Source organism: Bufo gargarizans, chromosome 4 (assembly GCF_014858855.1).
Source record: "Bufo gargarizans isolate SCDJY-AF-19 chromosome 4, ASM1485885v1, whole genome shotgun sequence".
NCBI lineage: Eukaryota > Metazoa > Chordata > Amphibia > Anura > Bufonidae > Bufo > Bufo gargarizans.
Window position 1 is genome coordinate 47,511,957 of NC_058083.1, and position 13,750 is coordinate 47,525,706.

The following is a 13,750-nucleotide window of genomic DNA, read 5'->3' on the forward strand; positions in this document are numbered from 1 at the left end:
TCTCATAGAGCTGATCTATAAGCTAAAAGCTCTGAGATACTAACTGATAGCTCATAATTATTTTTGCATAGCTCTGAGTTACTATCTCAGATGTCTGATATTATCTCACAGCTCTGACAAATGAATTCACATTTCTGATATATTACCTCAAAGCTCTGACATATTATCTCTGATCAGTGACTTATTATCTCCGATCCTGACTTCAAATGAGAGCAATTATCTCTGAGCTTATACTTTCTGAATCTCAAAGCACTGACTTATTATGCCCAACGGAAAACTCAGATTACTGACTTATTATCTCATCGGTCTGACATATTAAAAAGTGGCTTACTACTTAAAAGGCTGGTGAACGTTAAGCAAGAACCCTGACTTATTATCTTATCACATAGCCCTGACACTAACGTATCCCAGAGCAAAGATTCCTTCCATCTCTCTGAGCACTGACATATTATCTCCCAATCTGACTTATTATCTCAGAGTTCAGAATTTACTGTATATGTCTAATCACAAAAAGTTCTATCAACTCCTGTAATAAAAGGTTGGGGCGGCAGCTTTTTTGGCTTCAGGGTGTGCAGTTATGAAGTTTTTGTCTTTCCTATGTGGGAAATCACAAAGGTTTAGTGCCTACACCCCCCTCCCCCAACACACACAACACTTGGTTTTGATCCCTTAGATGTTGAGGCCCTGAAAGCTCTTAGCTCCAATCTTGACCATTGCTGGTCCTCAACAGTAGGCTGCTGGCAGTGTAAATGCACAGAGGGGTCGGCTCTGGTCCATTTTGGGAAGACTGACCTGAAACGCGTCTACGCTAATACTCAATGAATTTGAAAGCAAAGTCCTTAGTAACCCTTCCTCAGAGTTAAATCTCCAAGGTCTACTGCAATGGCTACTTCTGCATTCCCTATAGCAGTGCCCTTGCCCCTCTTCCTCCTGCAGAGCATCTCACCCAGCTTTACCAGGGTGCACTTTAAACCAGCACGCACTGTTTGCATACGTTTTTATCATATAAATCCTGCACGTTAGATTGGTTCCAGTCGCCGATCAAGGTCAATGTTCATTTCGGTAATGCTCAGTAGACCCAATATTTTTCTTAACCATATGTGATAGCAGCCGCTGAGGCCGGTAATTGATAGATTACATGTGTATCGAGCTGTGTAGGATGTGCTTTATGTTAATGGCGACAAATTCACAGATTCAGCACTTAAATGATTTGCAGCAGAGGCACTTAAAGGCACGGCATCTCCATTATTGTAAGTCTGGGGTTGATTTAAAGGGAGGGTAATGAGATGGTGTCGTATGATGAGGTCAGGGTTATAAGACCAGGTCTTCACTGGGAGACTGAATAAGCTGAGCTGGGTTCTGGTTAAGTGGTCATAGGGGGGCTATAGGTTTGCTGTATTTGGGGCTCTTCTGGGACAATTGATGTAACTGGAGGTTTATAGTGGGTCATAGAGATCTAATACCAACACCAATACCATTTCCAGGCATGGGGAAGTCACAAAAATTAACTAGTCAGGTATATTATTTGGAATAGAGCAACTGACACTATTACCAGGGTCCTAGCATGGCGGGCACAACAAAATTAGACCTTATCGGGCTTTCAGTAGCTTATTGACACTGAGATGACCATGGATGTAACCGGTACAATTCTGTGAGCAATAATATAACTGGTACTGTTATATAGTCATTGATATAGCTGGTACCCTTATATGGCCAGTGATATCACTGGTACTGTTATATGGTCAGTGATATGACTGGTACTGTTATATGGTCACTGATATGGCTGGTACTATTATATGGTCACTGATATGGCTGGTACTGTTATATGGTCACTGATATGGCTGGTACTGTTATATGGTCAGTGATATGGCTGGTACTGCTATATGGCCAGTGATATGGCTGGTACTATTATATAGTCACTGATATGGCTGGTACTGTTATATGGTCAGTGATATGGCTGGTACTGTTATATGGTCAGTGATATGGCTGGTACTGCTATATGGTCACTGGTATGACTGGTACCGTTATATGGTCAGTGATATGGCTGGTACTGCTATATGGTCACTGATATGGCTGGTACTATTATATAGTCACTGATATGGCTGGTACTGTTATATGGTCACTGATATGGCTGGTACTGTTATATGGTCACTGATATGGCTGGTACTGTTATATGGTCAGTGATATGGCTGGTACTATTATATAGTCACTGATATGGCTGGTACTGTTATATGGTCACTGATATGGCTGGTACTGTTATATGGTCAGTGATATGGCTGGTACTATTATATAGTCACTGATATGGCTGGTACTGTTATATGGTCACTGATATGGCTGGTACTGTTATATGGTCACTGATATGGCTGGTACTGTTATATGGTCAGTGATATGGCTGGTACTGTTATATGGTCAGTGATATGGCTGGTACTGTTATATGGTCGGTAATATGGCTGGTACTGTTATATGGTCAGTGATATGGCTGGTACTGTTATATGGTCAGTGATATGGCCGGTACTGTTATATGGTCAGTGATATGGCTGGTACTGTTATATGGTCGGTGATATGGCTGGTACTGTTATATGGTCGGTGATATGGCTGGTACTGTTATATGGTCAGTGATATGGCTGGTACTGTTATATGGTCAGTGATATGGCTGGTACTGTTATATGGTCAGTGATATGGCTGGTACTGTTATATGGTCAGTGATATGACTGGTACTGCTATATGGTCGGTGATATGGCTGGTACTGTTATATGGTCAGTGATATGGCTGGTACTATTATATGGTCAGTGATATGGCTGGTACTGTTATATGGTCGGTTTAGATCAATCTTGTATTTATTCAGTCACATATACAGGGAATAAGTGACGCATTTCGGTGTTACAGGGAAATGACATCACACAGAAAACTACTCCCACCAATCAGTGTTAAATCAAAACATGTGAACAAAATGAAAACACACTTTATAGTAGCATTTCTTTGAATTCAATCTATATTATTCCTTCCTTATTGTGTTCTTCTTTCCTTAGGTCCGCTGTAAAAAAATATATATAAGAAAAAATATAAGAAAAAAGGAATCTTTTTTATTTTTGTTTTAAAAAAAATTTTGGGTTACAAAAAAATTATTTTACTATTCTCAGAAAAATTGATTTATCTATTTTCCAAAAGAAAATTTTTGGAATTTTTATCAAGAAAAAATTATATTTTTTATATTTTTAGTAAGGTAATCTATCAAAGGAAGCTTTGTACATTTATATTCACGGTTGAGTCCGCGGGGCTCAATCGTTTGTAATCGGTGTATCCAATAAGCCTCCCTTTGAAGCAATAATTTATTTCTATCTCCACCTCGGCGTGGAAGGGGTACATTTTCAATGATCTGATAACGTAGTTGTGCCACTGTGTGTCTATGTTCGTGAAAATGAAATGGTACAGGAAATAATACATTTTGCTTTCTAATGGTAGATTTATGGTTGCTTAATCTATCTTTCATCCTTGTGGAAGTTTCTCCCACGTACAATAGACCACAAGGGCACTTCAAGATGTATACGACGAAGCGGCTTCCGCATGTAAAAAAGCCTTTGATAGGTATACGTTCACCCGATTGTGGGTGTGTGAAATGTGTGCCCTTAATTACACTGGAACAATGTACGCAATTTAAACAGGGAAAAGTTCCCATTTTGGGGGTAGCCAATACTCTCTGTATAGGTCCAGTTCTATTGCTGCTAATATCTGCCCGTACTATCCTGTCACGTATGTTGCTAGCTCTTTTAAAGCACATCATGGGTGGTTTTTCTTGATAAAAATTCCCCAAAATTTTCATTTGGAAAATAGATAAAGCAATTTTTCTGAGAATAGTAAAAGAATTTTTTTGTAACCCAAATTTTTTTTTAAAACAAAAATAAAAAAGATTCCTTTTTTCTTATATTTTTTCTTAGATATTTTTTTTTTACAGCGGACCTAAGGAAAGAAGAACACAATAAGGAAGGAATAATATAGATTGAATTCAAAGAAATGCTACTATAAAGTGTGTTTTCATTTTGTTCACATGTTTTGATTTAACACTGATTGGTGGGAGTGGTTTTCTGTGTGATGTCATTTCCCTGTGTTTGGGCGCTCTATTTAAACATGAAATGTTTCTTGTATGATGATAAGTCTGATGAAGGTGCGGTAGCACCGAAACGCGTCACTTATTCCCTGTATATGTGACTGAATAAATACAAGATTGATCTACAGCAAGTGCCGGTCTTTTCTGCAAAATTACATTGGGACGCCATCCCACAGACTCGTGCACCGCGACTTCAAACAGCAGTGCCGACCTGCGACTATTATAGTTATATGGTCGGTGATATGGCTGGTACTATTATATGGTCAGTGATATGGCTGGTACTGTTATATGGTCGGTGATATAGCTGGTTGTCATGCCCTGCTCTGACTATGTGCGGAGGTCGGCCAGAATAGCAGCACGTGTTTAGTGTTTATTTTGGAGTCGTGCTGGATCCGCCTCCCATCAGGTGCACTGGGTGGGGTCATTAGTTTAAATGGCTCTCAATTCCAGTGCTCTGAGTGGGTTATAGAAATCAGTCTGGCCTTGGAAGCAAGGAAGGAAGGTTGTCTGTTCCAGCTCAGATAAGATAAGTGTGGTTTCAGTTTTTGTTGTTTGCTGTCTAAGTTGTGTTTGTGTCATCTCTCCCATCCAGGTTCTGTGCGAGCAGGCTGCTCCTATTTCCCCTTTTCACCATCTCAGGGAATCTAGGGTGTTTTAGCCCAGGCTAAAATCATTCCTACCACCAAGGTCTGCATGTGGGCTGAGCAGTGCAGGGAGAGAGGTCAGGGATTAGCTAGCAGGTGACCCTTCCCCTGCTTCTCACCTAGAGCCTGGTTGTTGGTTTATCTGTGTGTCTGAGTGCTCGTCCGCCGTGACATTATAACCCGCCAAACTTTGACTGTCATTGCTCAGCGGTTTTGTGATGGCGTCAATTGAAGCGTTAGTTGACCGCATGCAGGGGCTATCCCTAGAGGTTGCGGAGCTACGTGGTTCGGTCACACGGTGTCAGAATGCTCTGGCATCAGGTGCAGGTCAAATTTGTGTGGAGCCTAAAGTGGCTCTTCCTGATCGATTTTCAGGGGGTACGGATGACTTTATCCGTTTTAGAGAATCCTGCAAATTTTTTTTTCGGCTGCATCCATCGTCGTCAGGTGATGAGAGTCAGAGGATAGGAATAATCATTTCTCTGCTTAAAGGGGACGCGCAATCCTGGGCCTTTTCTCTGCCACCCGGTTCTCGGGCCCTCCGGTCGGTGGAGGAATTTTTTAAGGCTCTGGGATTCATCTACGATGACCCAGATCGGGTCTCGATGGCGGAGTCGAGATTACGTAATTTATTTCAGGGTGAACATACTGCAGAGGCTTACTGTGTTGAGTTTAGGAGATGGGCTACTGAATCAGAGTGGAATGATCCCGCATTACGTAGCCAGTTTTGTCAGGGGTTATCTGAGAGTATGAAGGATGCCCTTGCTTTTCATGAATACCCAGACTCTTTGGAGAATGCCATGTCTTTAGCAGTACGGTTAGATAGACGTATCAGAGAAAGGTGTAGGGCTCATCCGCGCAAGGGATCCCTTCTGTGAGTGGTTTCGTCTCTACTGCCTCCCCGGGTGATGTTACAGGTAACTCTGGGGTAGCGGAGGAACCCATGCAGCTAGGTCAGGTTTCTTGCCATTCTGATAGTAGAGACTTTAGGAAATTAGACAAACTGTGTTACTATTGTGGAAAGAGTGGTCATTTTATTTTTGCTTGTCCTTATGTTAAACCGCAGGTGGAAGAGAAAAAGAAAGAAAAAAAACCTTCCCTGACACTTGGTAGTATGAATGGTGTGGTGGAGCAGGCAGGTATGCAAGCTCAAGCTCCCTGCAGTTCCCGTTTTCTCCTTCCAGCTATGGTGGCGCTAGAGTCAAGAACTTTTTGTTTTTGAAGTATTCCTTGATTGTGGTGCTGGGATAAACCTAATTGACTCTCTTTTTCTTCAAAATCTAGGACTAAGTACTTGCACTTTAGAGAATGAGATTCGAGTTTTTGCAATTGATTCTTCCCCTCTTTCTCAAAGGAGTCTTACTCACATTGTTCATGGTATTCACTTAAGGGTGGGTGATTCACATGTTGAGATTATTTCTTGTTTTGTCATGAAGGATTTGCCAGCTCCTATAGTTTTGGGGTTGCCATGGTTGACTAAACATAACCCAATTATAGATTGGCAAGCAAGACAGATCATTGGTTGGAGCGAGTTTTGTTCGGACAATTGTCTTGGCACATCTATCTCTGGTGTGTCCACTACGGCTTTACCTCAGTATCTCTCAGATTTTGCGGATGTCTTTTCGGAGGGTGGGGCTCAGGAATTGCCCCGTCATCGAGACTATGATTGTCCAGTTAATCTCATCCCAGGGGCTAAATTGCCAAAATCTCGGCTTTACAACCTTTCTCAACCCGAAAGAGAGGTCATGCGAAAGTATATCGCCGAGAGTTTGGCAAAAGGTCATATTAGGCCATCTAAGGTGGCAGTAGACTTGTTCTTTGTAAAAAAAATAAAAAAAATATGGATCGCTGAGACCGTGTTCGGATTTCCGGGAATTGAACCGTATTACGGTCCGTATCCCCTGCCTTTGATTTCTGACCTTTTTGATCAGATTGTGGGAGCCAAGGTGTTCTCCAAGTTGGATTTGAGAGGGGCCTACAACCTGATCAGAATCAAGGAGGGGGATGAGTGAAAAAACGGCCTTCAATACGCATGAGGGTATTTTGGGGACTTGGTTATGCCTTTTGGGTTGACGAACGCGCCAGCAGTATTTCAGCGATTCGTCAATGACATTTTTCATCATTTGGTGGGGAGGTTCGTGGTGGTTTATTTGGATGACATTTTAATTTACTCTCCTGATCTGAAGACCCATCAGGATCATGTGAGACAGGTTTTGACGATCCTTCGGGAGAATAAATTATATGCTAAATTGGAGAAATGTTTATTTTCGGTGCAGGAGCTTCCGTTCTTGGGATATCTGCTTTCTGATTCTGGTTTTCATATGGATCCCGAAAAGGTCCGGGCGGTTCTGGAATGGGACCGACCAGAGAATCAGAAAGCTTTGATGCGGTTTTTGGGGTTTACTAATTATTATAGGAAATTTATTTCAAACTATTCCACCATTGTAAGACCTCTCACTGATATGACTAAGAAGGGCGCTGACGTCTCTGTCTGGTCGGATGAGGCATTGCAGGCCTTTTCGGCTATTAAGGAGCGTTTTGCGTCTGCTCCCATTCTGGTGCAGCCCGATGTGTCTCAGCCATTTATTGTGGAGGTTGATGCATCTGGAGTGGGGGTTGGAGCGGTACTGTCGCAGGGTTCATCTCCTGGCAAATGGGTCCCGTGTGCTTTTTTATCCAAGAAGCTCTCGGTCGCTGAGAGGAATTATGATGTTGGAGATAGAGACTTGCTGGCTATAAAGTTGGCCTTTGAGGAATGGCATCACTGGTTGGAGGGGGCGTCTCACCCTGTTACGGTATATACAGACCATAAGAATTTGGCTTACTTGCAATCTGCCAAGCGTCTGAACCCTAGACAGGCCAGATGGTCACTGTTTTTTACCAGGTTCGATTTTGTGATTACCTTTCGCCCAGGGGTTAAGAACGTCAAGGCAGATGCCTTGTCTCGCAGCTTTCCTGGGGGAAGTGATTCAGAGGATCCTGCTCCGATTTTGGCTGATGGGGTGGTGGTCTCCGCTCTGTACCCCGAATTGGAGATGGAGGTGTTGGGAGCCCAGGAGGGGGCTCTTGGTTCTTGTCCCCCAGGGAGGTTGTTTGTTTCTGAGGGCCTGCGATACAAGGTATTTAAGGAACATCACGATACTGTCCTTGCTGGACATCCTGGTGGTAAGTCCACCTCTGATCTGGTGTCCCGGAGGTTCTGGTGGCCGGGCTTACGTAAGAGCATTGAGGATTACGTGGCAGCTTGTGAAACCTGTGCTCGGTCAAAGGTTGCTCATACTCGATCGGCTGGATCACTTCTTCCATTGTCTATTCCGTCTCGTCCCTGGACGCACTTGTCTATGGACTTTATTACGGATCTACCGAGTTCCTCCGGGAGAACAGTAATTTTGGTGGTAGTTGACCGTTTCAGTATAATGGCTCACTTCATATCTTTAACTAGTCTGCCTAACGCCAAGACCCTTGCGCAGATTGTTGTGGATAATATTGTGAAATTGCATGGTATTCCTTCGGATGTGGTCTCCGATAGGGGCACGCAGTGTGTCTCCAGGTTTTGGAGGGCGTTCTGTTCTCGGCTGGGCATTCAACTTTCGTTCTCTTCGGCTTTTCATCCGCAGTCGAATGGACAGACAGAGCGTACTAATCAAAACCTGGAGACCTACTTGAGGTGCTTTGTGGCTGAGAATCAGGAGGACTGGTCCTCATTCTTGTCTCTAGCAGAATTTGCTTTGAATAACCGTAGGCAGGAGTCCACGGGTAAGTCGCCGTTTTTTGGCGCATACGGCTTTCATCCTCAGTTTGGTACCTTTTCTGGGACTGGTTCCTCTGGGAAGCCAGAGGAGGAGAGATTTTCTTCTGCCTTGTCTTCCATCTGGCGGAAGATCCAAGGGAATTTGGAGAAGATGGGTGAGAGGTATAAGCGAATGGCTGACAAGAGACGTGTGACTGGTCCGGACCTGTGTGTGGGTGATCTGGTATGGTTGTCCACTAAAAATATTAAGTTGAGAGTGCCATCTTGGAAACTGGGTCCAAGATTTATCGGTCCGTACAAAATATCTGCGGTGATCAACCCAGTAGCGTTTCGGCTGGATCTTCCGCAAACTTCGAGGATCCATGATGTGTTCCACAGGTCTTTACTGAAAAAATACGTGAAACCGGTGGAACCATCGCCATTGCCTCCTCCTCCTGTTCTGGTCGATGGAAATTTGGAGTTCGAGATCTCCAGGGTTCTCGACTCTAGAGTTCTTCGGGGTTCCCTTCAGTATTTGGTACACTGGAGGGGATACGGCCCTGAGGAGAGGATGTGGGTTCCGGTACTGGATGTCAGTGCCAGCCGACTGGTGAGGGCTTTTCATAGATCCCATCCAGATAAGGTTGGTCCGTGGTGTCCGGAGGTCACCCGTAGAAGGGGGGGGTACTGTCATGCCCTGCTCTGACTATGTGCGGAGGTCGGCCAGAATAGCAGCACGTGTTTAGTGTTTATTTTGGAGTCGTGCTGGATCCGCCTCCCATCAGGTGCACTGGGTGGGGTCATTAGTTTAAATGGCTCTCAATTCCAGTGCTCTGAGTGGGTTATAGAAATCAGTCTGGCCTTGGAAGCAAGGAAGGAAGGTTGTCTGTTCCAGCTCAGATAAGATAAGTGTGGTTTCAGTTTTTGTTGTTTGCTGTCTAAGTTATGTTTGTGTCATCTCTCCCATCCAGGTTCTGTGCGAGCAGGCTGCTCCTATTTCCCCTTTTCACCATCTCAGGGAATCTAGGGTGTTTTAGCCCAGGCACGGGGACACATCATTCCTACCACCAAGGTCTGCATGTGGGCTGAGCAGTGCAGGGAGATAGGTCAGGGATTAGCTAGGAGGTGACCCTTCCCCTGCTTCTCGTCTAGAGCCTGGTTGTTGGTTTATCTGTGTGTCTGAGTGCTCGTCCGCCGTGACACTGGTACTGTTATATGGTCAGTAATATGGCTGGTACTGTTATATGGTCAGTAATATAACTGGTACTGTTATATGGTCACTGGTATGACTGGTACTGTTATATGGTCGGTGACATGGCTGGTACTATTATATGGTCAGTGATATGGCTAGTACGGTTATATGGTCAGTGATATAGCTGGTACTGTTAAATGGTCAGTGATATGACTGGTACTGCTATATGGTCGGTGATATGGCTGGTACTATTATATGGTCAGTGATATGGCTGGTACTGCTATATGGTCACTGATATGGCTGGTACTGTTATATGGTCGGTGATATGGCTGAAACTTTTATTTGGACACTGAGATGAGCTACAATATGGCTGCTATAGATGTGATATGGACATTGAAGTGGCTGGTACTGTTATATGGGTTTCATCAGCATTGGCTTGGCTGGTTAGATCTGACATTATCACAATCATGTGACTGGTATAAGGGGCACAGAGGGTATATTATGTATCATAGAGGCAGCTGTGATGCTGCTATGGGGCCCCTGAAGAGATGTGACCCAGTTCCAGTTCTTAATTTACTGGGAGATAAAACCAGTAGGGGGCTCCTTTTTCATTTTTATTCTTTTCGGCCCCTTTCCTTTATGCATTAATCTAATGGGCGGAGGATGGTACATACATATTGTACCACTTTGCACATAGTTTTGATTAATTTATCTCCCACCGTTTTGTGTACACAGCTCCTTTGCAGGACTATGTGTCTCTAGGCTTGCAGGCTATACACACACACCAGTGCAGCGCGGTACTTCACAATCATTTTCATTCAGTAGGTAACAAGCATTGGAAAAAAAACTGTGGGGAAAGTAGCTATGTATTGGAGCTGTGTACATAAAACGGTGGCAGATTCTTACAGACTATTTCTTCACTTTAGATCCATTGAAGGAAAAAAAAAAAAAAAAAAAAGGTGGCCATACATAGCCATTGAACTCCCAGCAATCCAGGAAATCCAATAATCCGGCACTTCATCAGCACTCGTGATGCCAGGCAGCTGCTGTGCGAGCGACAATAGAGACGTGATAGAAATGTAACCAGAGAGCAACAATGTATCTCTCAATCTGTTCAATTCCGTTGTTATGGTTACCATCATATTGAAGATTCCCGATGGCTGACATTCATTTTACATCACAGCGCAGATCCTGCTGTTTTATAATATAGCGCTATCTCTGATGCCATGGACGTATCAGATGCCGGGGTATGTGGCGGGTAATTGTGCAAACTGGAGCGGCACAATCAAATATTTACAGAGACCTGTGATTTTCTCTCTTTTTTTTTTTTTAAAGTTAAAGGGATAGTAACCTCAGGAGATATAGAGATCATAGATAGGGGGTCCCCCACTTAATATCCCTCCTTCCCTTGGGCCACCAAGTATCTGCAGCGCCAACTCTGGCAGATCTTCCTGAACGTCCGCCATGTCCAAGACATCAGGAACTAGACATCAGCACAATTATAAATGGATGGAGTGGGCGTGTGCGCAGCCGATGATGTCACTTATCAAAATCTGTACGCCCACACTATTCTGAAGCAGTAGACTATGGAGGCTGTTTGAGAATAATTTTATTTTGACCCCTACCACCACGTAATCCACTCTGAGGGACTGGAAAATAAAAATTTGAAGTATTCCTTAAAGGGGTTGTCCCATGAAAAAGCTCTACAATTTTGAAACCAGCACCTGGATCTGAATACTTTTGTAATTGCAAGTAATTAAACATTTTGTACAGCCAGTGAGCTATTCAATAAAATGTATCTGTATAGCGCCACCTGCTGTGTTTTCCTTTTCTTATTTCTTTGTCCTGGTCACTGAGAAGGCCGCACATGCTACGTTTCATCCTTCAACTGCCTCCTGAGCTGTGATAGGTAGATCATGGACACGCCCCCTGAGCTGGAGCCGAAAAGACCCTCCCCTTGAGCCGCCAGCTTGATATAAATCTAGCCGAGCAATAAATGTGGAGATCTCTGGATCCATGTGAGGTACAGGGCTGGTTATAGATTTGTTAGAAATAGATTGTCATGTCCTATATGATGTCTAATTTTCATTTTTTACATTAGTCATGGGGTAAACACTTTCAATTACATATACAGGCGCCATCTGGGTAAATATTTTTGCAGAGCAATGTCAATTACTGCTGGAAATATTTCTGCCACTAGGTGGAGTATTCTAACTATTCTGCTTCATGTCCCTAAATTTTTACAGGATATTACATTGAGGAGTTATTGTTAGGATGATGATGATTGGGTGGGGTACACCCCACATGATTGGGCGGAGAAGCTTGTTGGCAGGGCCAGTTTTAGACAAAATGTGGCCCTGGGCAAAATCAAAAGTGGGGCCCCAAATCTTGTAATAATGTACTAACAACACCGTTACATTCTGTCAATTCCCACGCTCCCTCACAGATTTACACACCATAAAGCTCCTCACACAGTTCTTCACTCTCATGGTCCCAGAATACACCACATGCCCCCTCCCCTCACAGCAATGGGTTCCCCTTACTCACCGCATCTGAGAGTGTTAAAAACTGGAAGCGCGGGCTTCCTCTTTAGGCGTGCTTTCCCCCAGCGGAGATCAGGGAAAGCACCCTGTTCTAAAAATAAGCCACAGCCTGTACTAGGCTTCCAGGCCTATTGTTAGTATATCCCAGTTCAGGTCACTAGATGGCAGCAATGAACTGTGATACTTTCTATACAGACTAATGGAGCAATTTACATCGGATGACTGTAAGTTGTGGTCCACTTGGGGGACTTAACAAAAAGTAAAGAAAAAAAAAAAAAAAGTTTTGAAAAAAATAAATAAAATTAAAATCACCCCCATTCCCCAAAATAAAAAGAAACAAAAAAAATTGCATTATGGGCATCACCACATGCGAAAACACTTTATCTCCCAAGAAAATGGAATAAAAAGTGATCGTCATACACAACCCAAAATGGTATTGTCAACAACAACAACAGCTCGTTCATCAAAAAATGAGACCCCACACATCTCCGTAGACATAACTATAAAAAAGTTATGAGGATCAGAATATCGCGATCAAAAGTTTTTTTTTTTTTTATGAAGCGAGTCCTGATGAGGCTTAGTTTGCTGCAGTGAGCGGCCTATAGACATCCTGAGCGGGGGTGCTGTTAGGGTTGCCACCTATCCCAATAAAAAATACTGGTTACACAAGTTAAAAAGGTTGGTGTGGGTTAATACGGGTGTTATATGATCATATTTTACGCTTTGCTCCATTTTTTTTTCAATAAAATCTAACTTTTCACTGTTGGGGACACCCTGTGTATTTAAGTTTTATTTAGCCTCTATTTTTAAAAATTTTCTGTGGGGATTCAAATTCAAAACCTTCTAAATTAAAGGCAAGAACCTTAACCAATGGGCTATAGAGCTCAATACTTTGTTATTGCTGAAATACTGCATAGAAGTTTATCTTGTATTATACAAGAGAAACTTCTATGAGGTTTTTCAGCAGTGACTTAGCATTGAGCTCTATAGCTCAGTGGTTACGGTTCTTGCCTGTAATGTAGAAGGTTGTGAGTTCGAATCCCCACAGAAACATTAAAAAAATACAGTCTAAATTAGATTTATATACACAGGGTGTCCCCAAGCATAAGGGACTCCTAAGCCAGGAAATTCCCCACTCTGGAGTCTGGACTGTTAAACTATCTGCTGGGACTGAAGCAGAGGGGACCCCTTAGAGGATCGGGGTCCTGGGCAATAAATGTTGTTTGCCCTCCCTTAAAGGGGTATTCTCATCTTCATGATCACTGTTAAATCTGTTAATGATTTGCGCAGAAGACTGAAGATTCTCGCCTCGCCGTGCAATGTCCTGAATGCGCACGCCGCCGCGCATGCGCCATGATGACTTCTTCCTGGCCATAAGTCACCATGGCGCATGCGCGGCAGCGTGCGCGTTCAAGACATTGTATGGCCCGGCCGGGAGGAAATCTTCAGTCTTCTGAGTAAGCGCTGAAGGAAGGTAAGTATGAAAAGGGAAGATGAGAATACCCCTTTAATGCCTGCTTGTTGGAACGCCCCCTT

At 43.4% G+C, this 13,750-nt stretch overlaps 1 protein-coding gene across 2 annotated transcripts in view; it reads right to left on the reverse strand.

The window, feature by feature from the left end:
* CHRNA2 (cholinergic receptor nicotinic alpha 2 subunit) overlaps nucleotides 1–13,750 on the reverse strand; it is a 121,976-nt gene that overhangs the window by 63,365 nt on the left and 44,861 nt on the right. The gene's annotated exons all lie outside the window — the stretch shown is intronic.